This window comes from Ochotona curzoniae, unplaced genomic scaffold, assembly GCF_017591425.1.
Source record: "Ochotona curzoniae isolate NIBS_2020 unplaced genomic scaffold, NIBS_Ocur_1.0 contig_883, whole genome shotgun sequence".
NCBI lineage: Eukaryota > Metazoa > Chordata > Mammalia > Lagomorpha > Ochotonidae > Ochotona > Ochotona curzoniae.
The window spans coordinates 38,508,372-38,532,089 of NW_024466599.1; the positions used below are offsets into that span (position 1 = coordinate 38,508,372).

The following is a 23,718-nucleotide window of genomic DNA, read 5'->3' on the forward strand; positions in this document are numbered from 1 at the left end:
GTATCTGGGAATCTCTGTGCTATGTCCTCACTTCTTCTCTGACACCAGAGACCTTGATTTTAAAACCTGTTTGTTGAGGGGGAAAAATAAACTCACTTCCTGTTTTGGGTGTGATCTTGATCCATCACTAGAGAAGCATGAGCGTCATGACCCCACCTGTGGAACAATGTAGTGTATCCCTGAGACTGGTGTGTAGAAAGAGGAAACCACTGTCTATCCTTTTATACCTAATTACACTGGCTTCAGTTTGATCCTTCTGCTTTTTTCTGGTCCCTTCTGTTCTAGCCTGGGGTAGAGGAATAGAAGAATCCAGTGGAAGCAAGTTCTCTGAAGGTGGTGTTTTACCAGGAATCACAAACAATTAATGTGGGCATTCTCCATTAACAATCAGAATATAAACAAATGGTAGTGTTTGGGAGAGAAGTTAGCTCAGAAATAAACAAGAACAAGGAAACATCAGTTTTTACTGCTAGTGCTATGTTACTTCAAAGTTCTAAAACTTTAAGAAGTGCTCAGTGTTTTTACAAACTTGAAAACAGAAAACTCATCACCTTGCTGAGCTGATCTTGAGTTGTCCATTCCAAAACATTTGTCAGGTAGAGACTTCTAACAGCTTCATTTTCATGTTTGTTTTTTAGCTGCCACGAGGATCCTCAAATGCTAAAATAAGGAATGGTCAATATTGAAGGCTGTGTGTGCACTTGGGAAGTTTCACTGGAGTGACAGCTGAAGTTGTGGTTCAAGAAGGAGCCAGAAAAGAGGATGGAAACCTTTCTCCGAAGATTCTATGTAGCCCACTGTGACAGTGCTATGCAGGGTAGACCAGAATATGAAACGAGTACCGTGAGGCCCCGAAGCCAAACTCCTCCAACTGAATAAATGAGCTAATTCTACGATCTCAGCCAGTAGATGTCTCTCTCTGTTATATCCCTTCTGATCATTACCTTGGCTATCAGACAGTTCTGCTACATTACTCGACTGTGCTGCGGAGAGAGAGCTGACAATATTAAAACAACTCCATTGCTTTTATGAACTGGCTCTGGGAGACTAGAGTCCATTTCCATTACTGAGATGTGTTGCATGCCTAACCAAATGCTTTTGGAAGCAGATAATTAGGCATCACAGACTGAGATTGTTTAAAGGAGATATACACTCACGTTTCAGACATAGAGCTGTGAAATGTCTCCGTGCATGAAGATTATGGTTCCTTTCAAGAGTGCCCTGGGGTTATTTTGGTTGGGAATCTGAAACAGGCTGGAATTCCTTCTGGAGCACATGCTACTGTGGAGGCAACAGTGTTGTCTTAAATTCAAACACTTCTCGAAGAGGCAAAAGGTGAGTAGTTCTGTTTGATTCCAGCTCCACACCTCTTACCTTAGATAAAACAATCACACCTTAGTCATGTTCAAGAAATCAGGGTGTTTCTTTAGAAACTTTAACCTTTTTGTTCTTAAACTAGGCCATGTGCTGATACAAGGCATATTTGAAGTCTGAAAGCATTTAAGCTAAATAATACAAGATCCAGTCTCTGGAATAAATTACTGAAAATGCTGGTGTAAAGGGAACACATTTACTACACCTTTTAAGGTCCCAAAGAGAGCCCTAAAGTGAAAAAAATTCTTTTCAGATGAAATACATCGATGGCCTGCTGATGATAAAAGGGAAGTATATAAGGAGACCTTTTCCAGGTCTTCCCAGGTGGTCAAGCGTAAAGGTGGGAAGATCATCCACTCTTGTGACCCCACAAGTAAGATCATGGGCAGTGTTCACTGATACCCCAGCAGGACCTCCAGAAGGTTCCACCTCTGGAATGGCCTGCTTAGGAAGCAAGTGTCTAGAAGGGATGAATGTGTTGCAGTGGGGAGGCTGTTTCTACAAGACAGGCTTTCAGGAGCTGATTTCTACACTGAGGTTTGCCAACAATCAGCTAAACCTACTCAAAATGTGCCCCGTGAGCCATCAGCATCGGTCACACCTGGAGCTTGTTAGAACCTCAGGCTTCACCCTCAGACCCAACAGAATCAGAATGCATGTTTTAATAAGACTCCCAGGTGGTTCATTTGCACATTAAAATGTGTGGCCTGTTGGGCTCCATCACAAAAACTTCAAGGGTATAAATCATGCTATTTAGGCATTCTTTTATTCATTTATGTGATTAATGAGCTATTTATTGAGTGTCCACTTTGTGCTGTAGACACAGAGTACTTTGTGTTATACTTTGACATATGATTAAGCTATGAGGAGACAGTGCTGAATCAGACAAGTTTCCTGTCATTAAGTGTTTTATTTTTGTATTTATATCACAAACAATCATAAACCATCATGATTTGAAGTGTTTCACTTGAATAATGTCATTTAATTTTCAACTGTGTGAGATGTTTGCCGTTATTTTTTACAGTAGAGGCTCTGCGAGGTTAAATAACTTATCTAGGGCCAGGTTATGTATAAGTGGCAGAGCCAGGATTTGAATTCAGAGATTCTGGCTTCAGAATCCAGGCTCTTAACTAATAAATCAGCCAACAGTTTACAACCTATGGTTTTGCCTTAAAGGAAATAAATAGGATGCTGTAATAGAAAAATATCAAGAGTAATTTTGGGTAGGTTCATCCAGGAAATTGTAAGCAGAGGATATTTAATCTGAGACCTGTAGGAAGGAAAGAACCCAGTCATATAAATGGACACAGGAGAGAGATTCTGTGCAGAAGCATCAAGTGGGGAGTAGTTGAGGTGGAAAGAACGTGGTCCATTCTGAGAACAAGATAAAATCAACACAACTGGGATACACAAGTGATATGGAGAGAGACTAGAGGCTGGAAGAGTAGGTTGCATGGGGAGCTGAGGTGTGTAGATAATACAGAGCTTTGAAGGATAGAAACAGAGTTTATTCCCAACGTGCTGGAAGATAAGATTTTCTGGAAAGTGAGATATTCAGCTAGAAGGAGAGCTGGTTGTAGGCAGCAAGGTGAAACTTCAGAACCAGTTCTGTGTGTATTTGAGAGACTTACCAGAGAGACAGTGTGGCTTTCCACATCCATGGCAGTGAACATTGAGAGAACAAAATCTCATGTTGGAGGCAGGGACAGCAGGAATGCTTCCTTGCATGTGCATGTGAGGATTCACAGAGCATATGTATGTCAAAGTGTGTGTTTCTTAGGGCCAGTGTCATCAAAAGGGAGGAATTAGATTGCAGGCAGGCCATTTGAGTACCATGAGTACTTGGTGCTGCTGCTTAATGGGCTAGGGAAAACAGGGTGAGCAAGTTGGGGTAGGTGAAGATCATAGGTCCCTCTTAGGATATATTCACTCTGAGATGCTTCTGGGACTTCCAAGCAGAGATGTCAGAGAGGCAGCTATGTCTCTCTCTCTCTCCCCGTCTCCCTTCTCTTCTTTTTTTTTTTTCTCAATAATTTTTTCCCATGATGATTACATGGTTGATCAGGGTGGGAAGGATCAAGGGTTAGAGAAAAGTGGGTGAAATCATTGTATCCAAATTTGCTATTTCTTCTTAGTTCTGGGGGAAGGGAAGAGATAAAGATGGAAGCCACACCTGGCTTCCCAGGTGTCCCAGTACTCAGGGTTGGGGAGCCACCACCTTATATCAATCCTGGGTCCTATGTGTGCATGTTCTGAGGGTGCCCAAGTGGTTTGGGTAGTTCTGAACTGCTGTTGAGTTTGCCAATCCAGGGATGTTGCAGCCCTCCCAATGTCCATTGGCTGACTTAGAGAACCTCATCTCCATTAACCCAGATTTTTGCTGTCATCATTTGGCTGGGGTAGTTGTCTAATTTGTTCTGCTTGTCTTCTTTTGCTGTGGTACAAATGGGTTCCCATATTCTCCATGAGTATCAGTGTCTGTATCGGCTGCTCCACCTTTTTCACTGAGGACATATTCTTGCAGGCAGGCCCAAGGACCCAGGCCAGGTGACACAACCCCCACTGGGTCCCCTATCCCCGGGACTCATGAACCTGGCACCCACCTCACAGGTGGGTCCAAGGACCCAAGCTAGGTGACCTGAGCCCCACTGGGTGCCCTGCCCCCAGGGTTCATGAACCTGGTACCTACCTTGCAGGTGAACCCAAGGACCTAAGCCAGGCAACCCGAGCCCTGCCAGATCCCCTGCCCTCAGGGCTTATGAGCCTGGCACCCACCGACCCCAGGATTTCATGGCTTTCCTCACCTCAGCATCCACTATCATATTGCACTGCCTGACTCCTTCCATCCTGCTCCCAGTTCCAGTTCTTGGTGATATGTGCTGCCAGCTCTGTCTTTCTAACATGTAGTTCTTGATCCAGAACAGAGTCAGCAATTAATTCATATTTGTTTATGAATTTCAGGGGAAAATAAATCTCGTGGCATGACAAAATACAGCTTCCAAAGAGTTTACTGTTATCTGAAAAGTTATTCCAGCAGAGATGAAAGTTTTGTTCATACAGTTCCGAATGACATAGAAACATAAACAACCACCACCATAACAAACAAACTGCAAGTTTTGGAGAGCCAACATATTAATTTATTCTAAAGTGTGCATGCCAGAATGTAGGGCCTTCCTGAAGGTAGATGTCAGTAGGTAGATTTCTGTCATTGGAAGGGAAGACAATATTAAGGATGAAGTGTCTTATGAGCATGTTTCATGTAACAGAGGACCTGCGGTAATTATCACAGTGTTCAGTGAATGTTGTTCTGTACAAAATGACAAGATGCATTTTTCCCAATGTCAGTGCTGTTCCTTTAAGGTAAATCGTAGCACAAGAAATTCTTAAGAGAATTTGAGTATTGTCTGAAAGTTGTTTGTCTTCTCACAGCCACAAAATATACTCTCACACTCTGTTGTTCTCTTAGCTTACATATTAGGATCTCAGAATCACTTACAACCCAGATATTTAGTACAAACATAGTTTCCATGTTTCTAAATTTATTTTGATATTCCTTATGTTGGCCTACCATCCTCAACCTCATTTTCATATGTTTCATATAGTCTGATTCATACCAGTCCACTTGGATAAACTTGTCTCTGACCTGCTGCTCTGATGCTTCCTGTATCCCTATTGTCTCTGAAGGTGGTGACTGTGATAGGGGAAAGATGTCCACAGCTTAGGGAACGGGTCTCCTCAGGACTTTCCTGGGTGAGTGCTGACTGGTGTCCACTGAGACCTTGTTTAGCAGCCGCTTTCCTGAGCTTTCCTCAGGTAAGGGATTTGTGAAGTGTGTCATATTCAGCTGTCATCCAGAGGCTTCTCTCAGTTGATTGACATCTTCTCTGTTGCTGTTGCCTCTACATGTTTCTGAGGCCCTGAAAGGATTCCTGATGAGGTCATCCAGGCCATAGCATGCAGGTTAGCATTGGCTTTTGGGGCCTGCAGTCAAACAATCAGGATCTGTGATACATAGAAACCAGAGGCTGCAAAGTCTTTCTCTGCTCCTGACTCCGTGTATCCTCCACTTTCCCTACACCTGTTTTGCCACCATGGAGTGGAGCTCTCTAAGCACACCTCTGACTACCTGTCTCTGTCCCCTGTCCCTGAGGCCTTTCTTCTTCAGAACCCCAAGGGAAAGGAGAGGCTTTTTTTCTTCCCATTTTCTCTTTTTCCTCAAAGTGGCTCATGTTTCTTTAGTGAAGATAAAATGAAGAAGGGGCTTGAAGCATAAGGAAACACACATTAGGAAGCATTTTTAAAACAGTCTCCTTATGCTTATGGAGTCTGTGAGTGTACATGCAAGGTCTGACATCATGTCAAGGCCATGGCATGGCCATGGCAACTCATAAGGCAATGTTCTTGATGAGAAAATGCATTCATTCAGCAGTGAGACAACTGGCCCCTGGATGAAAAACACACATCCTTTACACATCGTATTAAGTTTTCATTGGCAAGTCAAAGGCCTGCTTCTCTTGCACCATAGAGCAGAATATTTAATAAAACGAAATTAATTCAGTTCAACAACTATTATGGAATCTACAGTGTGTTTTCTATTCTGCTTAGATCTATGGAGGATAAAAGATAAAAGATATATCATGCACAAATAGACCATCAATTTCTTGAGCAGATATGACATATACCTATAAAAGAGTTGACAGGTGAGCCTAGATGGGGTAGTATGGTAAACTAGGTCAAGTTTGGCATAATGTTAAATTCTGGAAGAAATGAAAATGAATAGGAGACCATTCTGAAGAGCTGAAAGTATGACTGTTAAGAACTGTATAATCTAATATGATATTCACTAGCCATGTCTGAATGTGTGACTACTGAAAATGAGGCCAGTCTGAAATGAGATGTTCTGTTAGTGCGAAACATATGCCACATCTTGTAGTTTGTTGTTCTTTTGGAAGGAGAAAGAGAGTTCCTATCTTCTGGTTCACCTCCCAAATGCCCATAATGGGCAAGCCCATGTTGATAGCCAGGAACTCAGTGCAGTTCTCTCATGTGGTTCACATGAACCCTGCTAGTTGAACCATCACCTGCAACCTTAAGGACCTGCATTAGTAGGAAGCTAAAATCAGTTGCAGAGTGGAGCTCTGAGCCTGGGCACTCCAAATGGCGGCTAGCAACAAGGCTAAATACTTCCCTCATGCATTCTTAATATGAAAAAAAAAAGAGACAGAGTATAAAATCTCAGTAGTAATTCAAAAATATTTATGACATGTAGAAATAATATTTTGAATGTTAAAGAATTTATGAAAATTTTCTTTTTCTTATTTTAAATATACTAGAAATTTAATTCTAATATTTTATTTTTAATAAAATAGAGATTTTAAAAAGATTTATTTGTTTATTTTTATTGGAGAAGCAGACCTACAGAGAGGAGAGACAAAGATTCTCCATCTTTCGGTTCACTCCCCAAGTGGTTACAATGGCCAGAGCTGATCCAAAGCCAGGAGCCAGGAGCCTCTCCCAGGTCTCCCACCCTGGTGCAGGGTCCCAGGCTTTGGGCCATCCTTGTCTGCCTTCCCAGATCACAGGAAAGAGCTGGAAGGGAAGTGAGCAGCTGAGACCCAGTGGGATCCTGGCACAAGCAAGGCTGGGTCCACATTTTGTGTTTTAATTAAATTAAGTTTAATTAAATTTTTAATTACATTGGTAGTTTGTATCAGATTTCTGTTTGACAGTACTGGAAAAAGAAAGATGTCAGAGAAGATGTGGCCTAACTGAAGAAATAGGTCTTAATAGAAAATAATACCACAAGGTTCCTAATTAATAAGACAACCTTTTGGGACCAACATTGTGGTACAGCAAGTAAAACTGCCATATATGGGCGTTGGTTTGTGTCCTGATTGCTATACCTCCTATCCAGCTCCCTGGTAGTGACCTGAAGAAAGCAAAGGAAGATGGTCCACATGTTTGTGTCTCCAGATGAAGTGCCTGGCTTTGAATTGGCCAAGTGCTGACCACTGCAGCCACCTGCAGAGTGAACCAGCCGGTGGAAGATCTCCCTCCTTCCGTGTGTCTTCCTCTCAGTGTGTAACTTAAAATAAAGAAGTAAATATTTTTTAAAACCCACAGCCATTTATGTAAATAATAAAAAAAGAAGAAACCTAACAATTTTGCAGGAGAGTGATTACTTCTACAGCACGAAAGCAACTAAAAATTAATATCTTGAAATGAATTCATTAACCTTGTATTTTTACATATACAGATGGTGCAACAGATAAAATGACAATCTGGCTGTGTGAGAATCTGCGATCTCTTGTGCTAATTCCTAGATCCCCTCAGAGTCTGCTCCTTTAACTCTGGCAGTGGAGCTGGGGAGGGGAATGGCAGGGCAATTAGAAAGAGGAAGCTGGCTGTACTGGATAGAGACTTAGGCATGAAAGTTGAGGCTTGATTTCCTAGTAAGGAAGGACTTTTGAATATGCTACCCACCTCTCATCCTTCTCTGTGTCATCCCAAGTTTGCATTCAGGGGTACTTTGACTTACCTTGTTATTTTTTTTTTTTTTTTTTTTTTGCTTCAGATTGGATCTTGCTGCTGGTGCTCTTGATACTTGAAAGGGGAAAGCAAGTAGAATTCTAAGAGACAGGGGTGAGCCTTTGTGGGTGTCCTCAAACCTCTTTTAGAATCACTGTCTACTTTCTAGTTAAGTTTGTTAATTGAGGTCCTTTTGCAGGCTCAGGTGACAGCTGCAGAACCCTTGTTATCTTATAACCAGGGACTTTGTTGACCTCTTGTCCTCTAAGTCGCTAAGCATCTTGGGATCTCTCTTGCAACTTCTGTTAAATGCCGCAAATCTGTTTTCAATGTCTAGCTGTTCCCGAGAAGATTCACAGCCTCCAACTTAGCTGTCAAATAAAACACAGCTACGACCCGTTGTCCAAAACCTGCTGCTCTTGGGGCTTCTCTCTGAGGAGCGAGACTGTGTGTAGTGGTCATCACTGTAGCAAAGGACGTGTCAGTTTGGGATGTCATCTGAGGTTGGTGATAATTATAGTCATAAGGCCCATACCAGAGGGGTTAAAAGGAGACATATAAACTTGAGTAACCTTGCTACTGTTTGGGACATAGAGAATTTTATTTATTGGATTCCTCCAGCCTTTCTCGGGAGATTTTGTCCTGTAAGTCATGCTGACAGATTTATCCTAGGCTCCTGTCATCGATGGCTGTTTTCTCACTAAGCAGGTGGAAGGGAAAAGCCGAGGAAGGTAACTGCCAGCTGGGAGGGCGTTTGTGCATCAGCACCGTGAAGTGCACATAAATTACATGGATTCCACAACACCTTAGTTAGCTGTTGCTTCTGCCTTGTCCTAGATTTCTCCTCTGCGACAGCGTTTGCTGTTGGCATTGCATTATGGTCTGCAGCAGTAATTAGAGATTTAGGCCTTGCCCATGCAGCATGCGTACGAGGCTTTTAGGATTTCTTTCACAAATAAGGAAATGAGGAGGGAAAGTTCTGTTACACCCATTAAAACAGATGGGGTAAATTCTCACCGAGCTTCCAGACAGCCTTTCCAGGCATGCTTTATTTATTTATTTTTAAAGATGTAATTTTTTTATTGGACAGTCAGATATACAGAAGTGGGGAGGCAGAGAGGAAGATCTTCTGTCCACTGATTCACTCCTCAAGAAACTGCCACCAATCTAAATCCAGGAGCCTGGAGCCTCTTCCAGGTCTCCCACGTGGGTGCAGGGTCCCAAGGCTTTGGGCCATCCTCGATTGCCTTTCCAGGCCACAAGCAGGGAGCTGGATAGGAAATGGAGCTACCGGTATTAGAACTGGCACCTATATGGGATCCCAGGTGTGCAAGACTGGGACTTTAGCCTCTAGGCTACTGTGCTGGGCCCCAGGAATGCTTTTAAAATGGATAGAGACACCATTATCATCACCTGAGACCATGGGAAGACATCCTGTTTGATCTCTGTTCAGCCCTGTTGGTAGAGATTTTGTGGAGAGGGAGGGAAAAGATAAAAGAAGCAGAGGAAGGATTCTTGGGGAAATCATAGAATTTTAACTTTAGGGAGATCTTAAGGATTCTGCTTCCATGATTTCCTTTGCTGCATATTCTATTGCTCAAACAAAATTGCTTTTATTGGCATTTGTTTAGCTCATGATGTCAAGTAGGAACTGGGAAAAGTGTTTTCCACATACAATGGTCTTACCCCTTATCTACAGGATGTCTCCACACTTCCACCAACTCATGGATGCCTGAAACTGTAGAGAATTCGGAATTAGTATATCCTGTCATTACTTCTTTATGTGTATATGTGTATGATGAAGTTTAATTTGCAAATCAGGTATAGTAGAGACTAACGGTGATAATAATAAAACAGATAACAAGAAACACACTCTAATAAAAGCTATGTGATGTATCCCCTTTCTTCATATACACACAATGCTTTGAGGCACGATACATTTCCATCAGTTGGAACAGGTTTTCTGTTTATGTCTTCTACCCATAAAATTTGTGCTTTTTCATCTTAGCTAAATACTCTTACACTGTGGCTGTAATTGTTGCAGTTCAAAATGCAGTAGTAAATGTAACACTCAGTTCTTTTTCAGTTTCCCAGATGGAAAGTTTGTTATCACCACAGAGCTTAGAACTCTCAGCAGATTATTTTTTTCCTTTTATTATGAAATTGAGAACTTTTTCACTTAAATGAAGCATTGTGTGACTTTGGCATTTCTGAATTGCCAGTATCAGTGTTTTGGGGGCCATTATTGAATACAATAAAGGTAGCTTGAGCACCAACTTTTTAATATCCCAACATTTGAACTGAAAACTAACATGACTACTTAGTAACTTCTGTGTAGATAGTACATACAGCATGGATATGCTGGACAAAGGGATAATTCATGTTCAGGATGTCTGATATAATATAGGAGTGATATAATATGAAATTCCACCATGTTTCTCAGGATGGCTGCAATTCAAAACCCAAGAATTGTTTATTTCTGGAATTTTCCATTTAGTATTTTTTGACCATTGTTGACTATAGGTAACTGAGCCTGTGGAACATGAATGCAGCAAGGGGGAATTACTATATTACCTCATTCTCTCTTAAAACAAAACAAAAACAGGAATTAGGTGCAACTGTTATCTTCATTTTCCAGACAAGAGAATCAAGGCACAGAGGTAGTGAAAGAACATGCGATACAAAGAGCTGGAGCTGGGATTGGAATCCCTGCAACTGATGCCTAAGTTGGTGTTACCTGGAACTATATATGAGGGGAAAGACTCCCAGGGACAGGCCCCTCAATTCTGCACTCTGCTGGAGGTGATCATCCAGTGAACACAAAACCAGGGAACTTCTGGGGCAGAAGGTAGGTTGGAATATGGACCAGAGCTGATTCATTCACCTCCACTCCCTTCCCCAGGGCCCTGAGTAAAAGAATCAGCTGACTTCTGACCCAGTCATGTTTCTTCATGTTCTTGGGTGATGAAGCCAAGAAACTGTGTTTGAAAGGTGCTGGGCTTTGCCCATGGTTTCAGAGCCAGCCTAATAGTAGCAGAGCCCAGCTGTGTGGATTCTCAGGGCATGATGAAGAAATCAACCCCCAAACAGCAACATCAAGTAATGTGACTGCCCCTGAAATCCCATAGTTCCAGTTTCTCAGAATGATTGAGAAGGGAAAGCCCCAAGAACAGAAGGAATGTTTTACAGAGAACAGAAAGTTACTGTAGAACTAGCAAATGATGCCAACCATTCCATGACTCTGCCCACAGCTTATACAGCAGGTGTTTATGCCAGAGCATCTCCCTGAATGATGCTCACTACATGCTTGTGGCTCTATTCTTAGAATTTATCATACAGTCTCAGTTGTTACTAGGGCAGTGCCCTTTAAGGTCGAACTTGATGTGTTTGCCCTGTCTTGCTGACATTTGAAAATCTGAGTTCTTTTGCTTGGCTGTGCAAAGAACACTTCTAGAAGAACTACTTCATATTTTAATAGGAAATTCCTTTTGGTGTTTTCTTTTTTTACCTTCTCAAAGTTTCTCCTTCTCAAAGAAAAGAGCTTGATATTATTTGATTCAAGCAGTCTCACCTGGGATTAAAAAGGTGTTTAATTAATTAACTTCCAGAGAAGCATGCAGAGTTAATGCTTGAGTAAGTGTCCCCTGATCTGGGGAGAGAGGTGAAAGTGTCTGAGATTAAGGATGGAGGATGGAAGCAAGAACCAGGAAGGTGCTTGGGAAGGAGGGAGATTCTCATACCCCATGCGCTGCCTGGATTATGGATGCTATCTCACCAAAGACTGGATCTGAGGATACAGAAGTGAAGAAATGATTTCATATCTTTGGAAGGAAGAATTGCTATGTAAAGACATTCAAAATTTTTCTTTTGCAACCCCATGGCTCCCCATGTGCAATGGCATACAGGACCTAGCACAGAAGGGCTCTTCTCTTGGTTTTACACTATTCTGTCCTTGCCCTGAATTTGTTCATAATTTTTTTTAAAGATTTATTTTTATTATTTTTTCATTGGAAAGGCAGATATACAGAGAGGAGAGGCAGAGAGGAAGATCTTCCGTCCGATGATTCACTCCCCAAGTGAGCGCAACGGGCCAATACTATGCCGATCCGAAGCCAGGAGCCTCTTCTGGGTCTCCCACACGGGTGCAGGGTCCCAAAGCTTTGGGCCGTCCTCGACTGCTTTCCCAGGCCACAGGCAGGGAGCTGGAAGGGAAGCGGGGCTGCTGGGATTAGAACCGGCGCCCATATGGGATCCCGGGCGTGCAAGGCGAGGACCCTTAACCACTTGCGCCACCGCGCCGGGCCCTGTTCATAATTTTTGACCGTGAGACTCTACATTTTCGTTTTGTCATTAGCCCATTGAGCCTGCAACCTGGCTTGTGGTGATAGTGGACTGGGAAAATTACAGTTGTAAGCAACTTATGATCTGTAAGTTCATCCATGGTTCTTTGTCTTGTGGGAAAAACAAAAGCAAAAACAACAACAAAAAAACATGTTCTGGTATAAAAACGTAAAGCTAACTCAGAGCAAGCACAAAGTATATTGAGTAAGATGCTTGTGGTAATGCAATGTAGTAAGTTACCTTTATGAGCTAGGAGAGGAGTCATTTCTCAGTGCCTCATGCTATTTTTGGCTTATAGATCTTCAGATTCCAGCATGTGTCCTTTTCTATCTGGTGCTTGCCTTGCTGGAACTAAAGTTATCTCTCCTTTGGGTACAGGATGAGACTTTCTAATGCAATAATCCAGTATTTTCAGATTATTAAAAATCATCCAGTTAGCTGACAATATTCAAAACAAATAGTCAGATTACCTCAAGGTATTTTTAGGCACTCACATTGAACAAGCCCTGGTGTTATTTTTCTATCTAAATATTGGAAAGTGGCAACATGATAGTGAATTAGTTTATTTATATGATTTTTAGTAAAGTAGTACTAAAATACACAGAGTTTTTTAATGAAAACATTAGAAAAACAGATGTTTCACAATGCAGTTGTAATTATTAGTAAAATTATCATCACATTTAAAGTATGAAAATAGGAAAAATAGCAGTAAAATATGAGAAGAGAGAAGCTGTTAGAAAAATGTATTATGTAATTCCTAATCTGATTTTTTTTAAGTAATGCCAAAAGTTTTATTTTCTTCTACAAGTTAAAATGAGATAGAGGCAAATGAAAGTCTACCATTTGCTTTCGTAGCTGTTGAAAATACATACCAAGCATCGTGTATGGTGCTTGGAGTTGTCTTCGGTTCTCTTCAGCCTACTCAGAGAAGTTCAGAACGCTGAATGTCCTAATTTTGGAAGATTGCACAAGGTCTCAGGGTTCTTTGGTTCGTCAGTGTAGGCATTGATGAGATCAGGTGCGTTCAGGGTAGTATGGCCGTTGACAGTGTAGGCATTGAAATTCAGGTATCTTCAGGGGCAGTGCTGGGGTGAGGCCTATTTTGATCCATGTCTGATCTCAACTGTACAGCCTACTTAACGACTGGATATTGTTGATGGAAAGAAATATTATTGCCAGAGATTCTGATTTTTCGAAGAGTAGGATTAGTATTTAATTATTTGCATGAACTTGTATAAACGAATTTCTCTCATGTTAAATTATGGGGAAATCTTTTTCTTGTTCTAATTGATTGATACTGGTCCCAGTTCCTTCTTCATGGATTTCATTTTCCTAAGTATGAAATAGAACTGAAAATTTGCTAGCCCTTTTTTTTTACATTGAATATTAGAAAGTAGGTAGGTACAGATATTTCTAGATGAGAAATGTACAATTAACAAGAATACCTATAGAAGAAAACAAACATACAACTTTTGATATTAATTAGTAGGCATTAAAGATAAGCATATCATTGTGACTTGTAGATATTAAAGAATGGGCATAATGTATTGGGAAGTGACCTAAGTAAGCATATCTCACACTTAAATGATCATTTTTTTTCTTTCTTTGTTTATTTTTTTTTTTTTAGATTTTTGGACTATTTTCCTTTTTGGCTAACTGGTTAAACTAAAACAAGGGTTTTTCATCAGGTCATCGGGTTAGTAAATATAATGCTTTTAAAGCCATTCTTACTGATCTATGTGTGGAATTATAATAATTTCTGTGAATATTTATAGTTCTATTAAATTTTATGATGCCAAATAGCTAAAATATTAAAGTAACTTCTGTCTTCCATTGGCAGATTTCATAGGTTATCCATCCTTCTTTATTCCCAAGAGAGAATCTAAATGGCTTTATTCTGATAGGGATGTGTGTGTGTGTCCTACTCTTCCAACAGCTGCTTTGTTGTTCACAAGCTCGCTGCTATGGCCAAGTCCTTTAAGAGAACACTCATCTTCAGCGATGCTCAATTGTTTAGTTGATCTCTACAATTCTTTCTTTCTGCTTACTTACTGTTTTGGTTTCATGCCATTTTTCTGCATCTCTCTCATCTGCTCATAGTCTTCTCTCCTAGGACCCTCTTCAAAGCTAAGTGTAGATCTGCTAGTGATTTGCCTGTTGCCTTCTGGTTTCATGCATTCAGACTTACGTTCTCCCCCTAAGTCTCACAGGCCTTGTTCTAACCATAGCTCTTTTCCTCCTCCTTCTTAACTCTACATCCCATTCCCTTTCTTCATTCCTTCACAGTATGTCACTCTTCTCTCTTTCAACCTCACCTTATTAGATGACTTCTCTCCTTACTGGATGCTTTTCTTCTTATTTCCGACTCAGTATTCTTCCTTGTTTAAGACCCCTGTATTCTTTTCTTGGCCCTGTTGTTCCCTTGGGAAGAGTTTTTCCTTCATCCATTTTCTCCTACATTTTGCCCTAGCCATTTTCTTTCTTCTCTTCTTCCCACCAACCTTCTTCCTTTCTCAGCTGATTTCTAAAAACTAAGGTAGCCTGCAAACATGTTTTTAATATAGTGGAATTAAAGAAATAAGTTAAAAAGTGAAGCACAAATGTATTCAGAGTAGAAAGCATGATGCAAGGAGGAAGCTTAGTATACAAACTCAAAACCTTAAGTGTGATTCTCCTAGGACCACCTTCCAGGACCACCTTATGCTTCCTTCAGCTTGTCACTATGATTTTTACCTTCCTCAATGCACATCAGAGAAATCTTCCCAGAGCTCATGGGTCAAAAGCCACCATGACTGCCTAGCTGCCCATGTGCTGGTACCACAGCTAAGGGCCTGGATGGGAATAGTTGGCCTTTGCCAGTGTATGAATACCAGGCATTTTATTACGGACACACAGTTCTTACTGACAGCTGCTGTCACAGGAAAAATACCAATCATGAAGAACAAGCTGGGTGTCATGCTCCCCTGCATCTAAGTCTCATCACATGGCAACCCAAAGGCGAATCGTGCATCATCTCCAATTGGTATGCTCTTACTCCTGCAGGACTGCGCCTGCCGCTCCGTTTCCAGTTTTGTACAAGCCCTATAAAAAGATTCCTGTTGGCCTTTCCACCATACACCAGCCTCTAGGCTGGATGCCATATCCACCCCTGGCATTTTCTGAGGCCTAGGAACATTGTAATTTTTGATGGCTGCTTCTGCAATTGATCTTTATTTCCTTAAGCATTTCTCCTTTCTCCTTCTGGAAATTTATGCCTATTTCTCGCATCTAGTGCCCCCATCCACCACCCTATCTCTGTGAACACTCAGGCAGAGAATTCATTTAATTTTTTTCCCCTTGCTTCTTCTGGCCATAAATTTCCCTCACCATTTCTCTGACCTCTTATTCCTTGTATACTTAAGAAGTCTTATTTATTTCAACCTCTTATGCAATTTGTCTTGAATTCATTCTCCACCTTTGCTTGCCTTATCATTTTTTTTTTACTCTATATGGATTTTTCTGTGGCAAAGTGGAGGCTTCCCTCACCTGACATTTTGCAACTTGCCTATGTATGCCCTTCTTTTCTCTGACTGATCTTTCTGCGACCGATTTCCTCTGCCCTCAGCTCTTCCCTCTCCTGTGCCTTTGGTATTTATTACCATACATTTCCAATTGGCTGGCAATCACTTATCTTCCTTTTCCATTTTTTTCTTTCTCCTCCTTCCATCCTATTGCTTTATTTCACTGTCACCCTTGCCATCATTTTTTAGTCACCTAAGACTATTCTGACTTGAAATGATTTGCTGCTGCTACAACCTCAGGCCCAGATATGACACAGAAATCAGGCCAACCCAACTTTTCTTTATTTCTCCCTGCAGAAAACAGCCAAGTTAAGGCAAATTCCTCTCATTCGTGTAAAAAAGCTCACTGTCAAACCATATGGGATAACTTATGGTCACAAACAAAAGTTTCCCAATGTTTTGCTCCTCACAAGTTTTCACTTCTCTGGCATAGTTTGGGTAAGTGCAAGATGTAAAAATCTCTAGGGAGTGCATATTTTAGTGAAAATCTACGTTGTGACTCTAGAATGTTTCTTTGTCTCAAAAATTCACATTTCAATAACCTTACAGAGCATCGCAAGATTTTTCTTTCTCCCCTTGCTTCTTTTTTTCTGGAAGAGTAATTTTGAATTCTCAACTAAGTTTGTTTTCCTTAATTTGTAGGACCTAGGAATTTTCTCATATAAATATAGACTTAAACTTTTTTCTCACTCCAGCTTATAAAAGCACATGTTACAATCAAAAGCCCCATTTTACTTAAGCACATTCTGTCTCTGAGATTTTGTATAGGGTGATTTTCTACACTGTTTACAAAGAAAATGGTTGGCACTGCCCCCAAGCACAACCACCCATGTGCAAAGCCAGGTGTGAGCAATCATGGGGACCCTCTGAGGTCATGAACTCATTAAATGAACTCATCTTCTTGCAGAAATATTTAAAACTGATTTGGAATTTTAAAAATGGGCATGAATTATACCTTGGTGAGGCATGGGCCACTATGAAAACATCTACAATTCATTCATTCATCATTCCAAAGCTCTTCTGAAAGTATGGACTACGATGGCTGCAAAATGACTTTGCCCAAGTCTTTTTGTGTCTGTAGTTTGGTAGAACTAATTTTTCTTAGAGCATAGGCCACACTCATTTATTAAGTCCTGTTTTTATTAAAACTTGGTTTCACTTTTAAATCTATGTTTTATTAAAAAAAGAGTATCGCTTTATTTATTTGAAAGTCAGCGAAATAGAGAGAAAGGGAGAGAAAGAGAGACATTCCATCACTGACTCATTTCCTAAATGGCTGCAACGGACATGCCTGGGTCAGGATGAAGCTAGAAGCCTTTAACCCAATCCTGGTCTCCCACAACGGTACAGGGCCCACACACTTGTGCTTTCTTCCACAAACAGTGGAATTCTCAGCTGTGGCAGCGTCGGTCCTTGGCCTAGCCTTGAAGGTGACAACAGCAGCCAGACCAACGTTTGAACCTGCAAGAGGTAGGAGAGGAAAAGGAGAAGGTGACTTGAGTCAGCTCTCCAAGCAGTATTCCAGCAGACTTACCTTCTCACACCAAAATCAAATACAAGCAAGCTAGTCAGGATGCCCCTGAGGAGGTCTGTAACTGAGACTTCAGGAGAGAATTGGAAGAGAGAAAAACAGAGATCAGCCAACAACCCGAGAACATACAACTTCCTCCTCAGTATCAAAGAAGCCTCGCTTAGACCAGATTCCTGCTGACAACCTCGATGCGGATGATCCTCTCACAGACAAGGAAGATGAAGAGGAGACTGATGATGACACAGCAGATCTTCTTGCAGAACTAGAAAAAAATTAAAAAAGAAAGAGCTGAAGAGCAGGCCAGGAAGGATCAAGAACAAAATGCTGAAGAAGAGAGGATCCCTATGGAAAACATTCTGAGTGGAAACCCTTTGCTTAATCTTACCAGCCCCTCCCAGCCTCAGGCCAACTTCAAAGTTAAAAGAAGGTAGGACCATGATGTTGTCTTCAAGAACTGTGCAAAAGGTGTAGATGATCAGAAGAAAGACAAAAGATTTGTAAATGATACACTGTGATCAGAATTTTACAAGAAGTTTATGGAGAAATAAATTAAGTAGTACACTTTTATGTGCTTGATTAAAGGACTGGGATATTGTGGATCATCTTGGCTTTGATTAGTTTCTTCCACCTACCCCTTTTTTTGTAATCTAAATCATATACTTATATATATATATTGGCTTCCCTAATTTTAATTTCCAAAATAACTTCTTTATTCATACCTTGTTTTGTACTGGATTTAGAATTAGTCTTAACCCAGATTCCATTCACAATGTTCCCAATTATGTTTTCTTCATAATATGGAACAAAGATCTCTGCCTGTAATAAATATTTTTTAATCTCAGTAACCCCCTCAAAAAACTTTTTTTTTATTAAAAACTTTTTTTTTTTCATTAGCAGGGAGGTAGATCAGAAGCAGAGCACTTTAGGACTTGAATTGTTATTCTCTATGGGATTCTGGTGTTGCAGGTCACAGGTTAACCTTTTGTGCCATGATGCTGGTACTCACATTTTAAGAGATGTCCTCAGTCATGTTTCACTATATAGTGAAGATCTGATGTTTGTGGGAGGAAATGGGCAATCTTGGGCTGTGCTCTCAGTTCTACTCCTAGAGCAATTTAGAGTAAGTGAGAGACATGGGTATCTCTCATTCACGGGTGCATTCCCAAAATACTGAAATGCTGGTAATGGCCAGGCCTGGTGAAGCCAGAAACCAGGAATTCAGTACAAGCCTCTCTCTGTATGACAGGGACTCAGTCAATTGAGCAATCACCTAATGCCCTCCTAGAGTACACATTAGCAGGAAGTTGCAATTCTGTAATTGGAAGCATTTTTGATGACTTGAATGCAGAAACTTTGATTTAGAATGAGGGTATGGCAAAGGGCATCCTAAGCACAGTGCTAAGCACCCAGCCCATTGCTGAAGAGTTTAAAGCCTTGCCTGGTACATTTGTAATTGCCAGTCCTTTGAAAGTTCTATTTTCTGATTGTTTTTAGGAGTTTACAGCATATGTACCCTAAGATAAGAATTTTTGCTTGTAGTAATGTCTTACAGAATGTGCTCCAGGACCCGGAGAATTTCAAATTACGCCAATGGCCATTATGGCTTTTCCCCCCATAAGTTATACTGTCAAAAGGATAACTTTTGAAATACAATGCCAAATCGTTTTTTATCTTTTAAGTGGCACCTAAAACACACACTTTATTATGGCCTTAATCTCAATACTTAAATCATCTGTAAAGGGAATGTGTGGCACATTTTGAGGAATTAGGGAAATTTTTCCATTTTACTAAACGGGTTTCTCATAGTTGTAGTCCTTAATTATCGTTTCTTTTTGCAGGAGATGATTCTTCCCTGTATTTAATGCTTGTATGTGCTTGATCTTATTTAATCTGTATACCAGTTCCCATGAAGATGTTACTTTTGCCACCTTTTAATAAGTTGGACCCTGAGAGAGCTTATATAATGTAACCAAGCCACATGACTGAAAAGAGGCAGAGATAGAATTAGATAGAGATAAATTAGATAGAACCCTATCTAATGGGTTCAAAGCTTTGTCTCTTACTTACTGTCCTAGATCAACAATAGTCCTAGCAAATAGATTCTTCCATTCTTGCACTACAGATCAATATAAAAGGGAAGCATAATCACCCAGCCAGCATGGTGAGTGAGAGGTTGCTACTCTCACCAGAATGTGGGTGTTCGGCCCCCAGCCTCCTGTGGATTCAAGGCTGATCAGGTGGGCAGCCTGGAGTCAGTGATTTTGGGTGGCTAGTCCTTTCTTGTTACTTTTGTTTCTTTGGGTTCTTAGTCCTCACTGAGAGCTGCTGCCTCCTACATCTCTTAGGAGGATCAGGCTGTGATGAAATCCTATAACTGCACTCCCTACCTCTCTGCCAATTTGAGTTTATTTCTGTTCAGACCATATCTGGCAGACTCTCTTGTTGACGGTTACATGCTGAATCCATTTCAGGTTGTTCTCTAAGCCTGGTGCACAACAGGAAATCAGAGTGAAGGATCTTCTAACTGCTTAGGAGCAGTCTGAGGACAGGGAATTCTGGGCTTTAGCATCTGGTACCTCTAGGAGTGGGAATGGGGTGAGTTGTGGCACAGGGCCAATGCATATTTACATAAATATGTATTGTTATATGGAATTGATGGGTAGAGAAGTTTTGGAGACTAAAAAAGTCATAAGGAGTGGCCTGAATGAGTTAATCAATTTTGGATAAAACAAGCTTGGTGTACTTTACTTTGTTGTTGTTTTATGTGTATGTCGAGCATGTTCAGCTCATATCAATTATGCTTCTTCATCTCAGCTCAAACATTTCAGAATCTAATGACCTACCTCAATCTGGCAAATATCAGATGATCAGACTCCTTTTGAACACTTCATTAATATCTCCTAGGACCTAAGTGCCAGGTAATAGCTCATTGCAACATTGCCAAAATGTTGTTTTGATCTTTGAGTCTTCCTGGATGCAAAATATCCCCCCACAAACCAGAAAAAAAGGTGCTGATCCTAAGGTCAGAATCAGGAGAAAAAAATTGGGGGCTCCTTTGGATTGATCAGGGAAGGGGATACGGAGATGGGAGGGAAGGAGGGCAACTGTTGCAGGTGAGGTATTATTTCTGGGGGATTTCCACTGGTAAGTTCACTGTACTTGCAGGTAAGTGAGAGGGCTGAGACTTAGAGGTTTGGAGGGGAGAAGCCGGAGGACCTTTTTGGGTCAATCTGATGTACCCATCCAAGTGGGAGAACTGACTTGGGCTAGTTAGCATCAACTACTGCTAACCACCACCAACTGGTGCACACAAAAGCTAGAATTGGGGGCCTACCTTGTAGGGCTAGATCATAGCACCTGTCAGTGAGTGTCAGAACAGTGGAAGGGTCACATTAGGCTGGGTCATGACACTAACCAGTACAGGAGAAAACCAGGTCTGGGGGCAGGTTCTGTGGGGCTCATCCTTGTGAAATTGCAATTTCTTCTGGTCTGCTTAAGAGCTGGGAGTGGTGACTGGTTGAGCTAAGCATGGCCATGGAACCCTCCGAAAGTCATGGGTATTGGAGTTGGGAGAAGGTTGGGCTGGTGTAGGCTGCAGCTCCCACAGGTGCACCAAGCATAAGGTGTGTGGTGGGTCAGGCTGCAACATCAGCTCATACAAGGGCAAGGACAGGGAACAGACTATGCTGAATAAGGGTCTAGCACCTGCTGGGACATGTGAGATCTGGGTCTTGGAGTAGGGGAACTTGGGAAACTCTTCTGGTGGACCCTAACTTCCACTGGTGAGCATGTGATTCAGGTCTGGGTATTGGTCAGGCTGGACAAGGTAGCTCTACCTGTCAGCAAGTGTGTGGTTTGGTTCTGGAGTGGATGCAGACTGAGCAGGGCCAGGCCAACCTTAGCTCACAGTGAGAGCTGTGTCTGGGTGTGGACCAGGTTGGGCAAGGCAATTATAGCACCCAACAGTAAGAACCAGAATAGGTACAGGCTGGTTGGGCAAGGCAACTGCTCTTTCCAGAACAGGAAGTAGACTAAGTCAGTCTGGGTCAATACCTACCAGTGTGTGTGAGATCTGCCAGTAGGAGGAGGGCTGTTAGAGGAGCTTGGAGAATTCCTCAGTGAGGATGTAGTCCCTGCAGGTGAGCACAAGAAGCAAGGCTGGGAGCAGCCAGACCAGGCCAGGTTATAGTACCCACTGGCATATGTATGACTCATGTCTAGGGGTAGACCAGGTTGTACCACTTCACGACACCCACGGGCAGAACCAATAACCAGGACAGGGTGCAGAGCAGGCTGGGTTGGGCTGCAATAGCAGCCAGATCATATTTGGGCCAGGACTGGGGGCTGGCTGGGCTGGGCTAGGCTGTTGTACCCACCAGCATGAGCTGGAACTGGGGGCAGACCTGGTCAAGCAGGCTATAGCAGCTGTTGGCAAATGCCAAGTGAGATGGACCATGCCACACTAGGCTGCAGCACCCACCAGCACACATGAGACCTGGTAGGGGCTATAATGTCCATTGACATGTACAAGAGCTGAATGGGATATGGGGGCAGACTGGTCCAGTCTGGCATACATACTGGCAAGCAGAGGAACCAGGACTGGGGCTGGGCCTAGTGAGGGTTATTGGGAGTTGCTCTTACTGGGCCAAAGTTTCTACTGGTATACATGAGGACCAAGTGTGTGGTGGGCAGGGTAGGGCTGGGCTACAGCATCCATTGATTTGTGTAGGAGGCAGGGCTGGAGACGGAACTGTCCCAGCAGTTGCAATTATCAGTGTTTGCATACGCTGATGTGAGTGACAGACAGAGCCAAACCCCATACTGGTAAACATGCACAAGATTCAGGTCTGGGATCACCTCAGACAAGGTTTCTTTGGGGGATTCCCCCCAGCTGAGCTGCTAGGTTCAGAACTCAAATTATGGGGAGAATAGCAGGATTGTGGGTCTGATTGTTGAGAGCACATGTCAGAGCTGGGCCTCTTCAGTTTCTAAGACAGATCAGGGGACAACATTCCTAGATACACATAGAGGATTTGGCATTCCATTGGAGCCCACAGAGGACATCTGGTACCGTAACAGAGGAGGGAGGGCAGAACAAATTGATCAACTGGCCCAGCCAAGCATTGACAGCAAATATCTGGACAACTGAAGACTCTAAGTAGCACTACGTCAGGCAATGACCTTGAAAGAATTTCCTAATCCTTGGATTGGCGAGATTGACAGCATTTCAGTACTATTAAAGCAACACAAGTGTAATCCTTGGAGCATGTTCCACACCAGGGACCCTAGGATGACATCAGGTGGCCATTCCCTATCAGGTACTGAAGCAGTTGGGAGGCTGGGTAAAGCTTCTACCCTTCTCCCAATACAGGAAGAAGAAAAAGAAAACTTGGAAACAGTGTTCTCACTCACTTTCCCCGAATCCTCGACCCTTCTCAACCCAATCAACTATGTAAACATCATCAAAAATAAAATTTTTTAAAAAGAAAAAAAATTAGTGTTCCCTCTCCCTCCAGGGATCATGGCCACAAGGTACTATGCACACTCAACTGTTAGGTTCCAGCATTACAAGGCTGAAGGGGGTTAAAAATAACAGTGGCAATAGGTATTGTGAAAAGCAGTGTAGTTGCCACTTGGGAGGCTGATCAAGACTTAGATGCTCTGCTTTTGATTCAGCTTTCTGCTAATACAAGCTAGGTGGCAGCAGATGATCAGACTCCTGGCTTGGGCTTGACCCAGCCCTGGCTATTGTAGGCACTTATGGAATGAGCCAGTAGATGGGAGCTCTCTCTCTCTCTTACAAATGAAATAAAATATAATTTAATGAAATGTTCATAAATAGCTAATGCAATTAAGACATTCCAAAAGGCATTTTTAATTCATTAATGATTCGATCGTAAAATGTCTCTTGTTCTAAAAAATTTTTTATTCTACATTAGAAATGATTTTAAAAATCGGTGCGGTAAAGGCAGGTATTTAGCCTGGCTGTTGTTCCTGCCACATATGTAGAAGACCTGGATGGAGGTCTAGGTTCCTGGCTTTGGTGTGACCCAGCCCTGACTGTTGTAGGGAATAAACCAGCAGATGAAATCTCTCTTTCTTCTCTTTCTCAGTTTCTCTCTCTCTTCTCTTCTCTCCTTTTCTCTGTCACTCTGCTTTAAAAGTAGATGAAAAAGAAAAACAATAACTCCCTGCTAATGACCTAGGAAAGCAGAGGAGGATGGACCAAATTCTTAGACACTCTCACACACATGGGAGCTCCAGAAGAAGCACCCGGCTCCTGGCCTCTGACTAGTCCAGCACTGACCATGGCACCAGTTTGAGGGAGTGAACCAGCAGATGGAAGATCTCTCTCTCTCTCTCTTTTTCTAACTCTGGCTTTCA

At 41.9% G+C, this 23,718-nt stretch overlaps 1 pseudogene; it reads left to right on the plus strand.

Moving 5' to 3' along the window:
- Positions 1–17,104: 17,104 nt before the first annotated feature.
- Positions 17,105–17,891, plus strand: LOC121164937 (annotated as a pseudogene).
- The last annotated feature ends 5,827 nt before the right edge of the window (positions 17,892–23,718 follow it).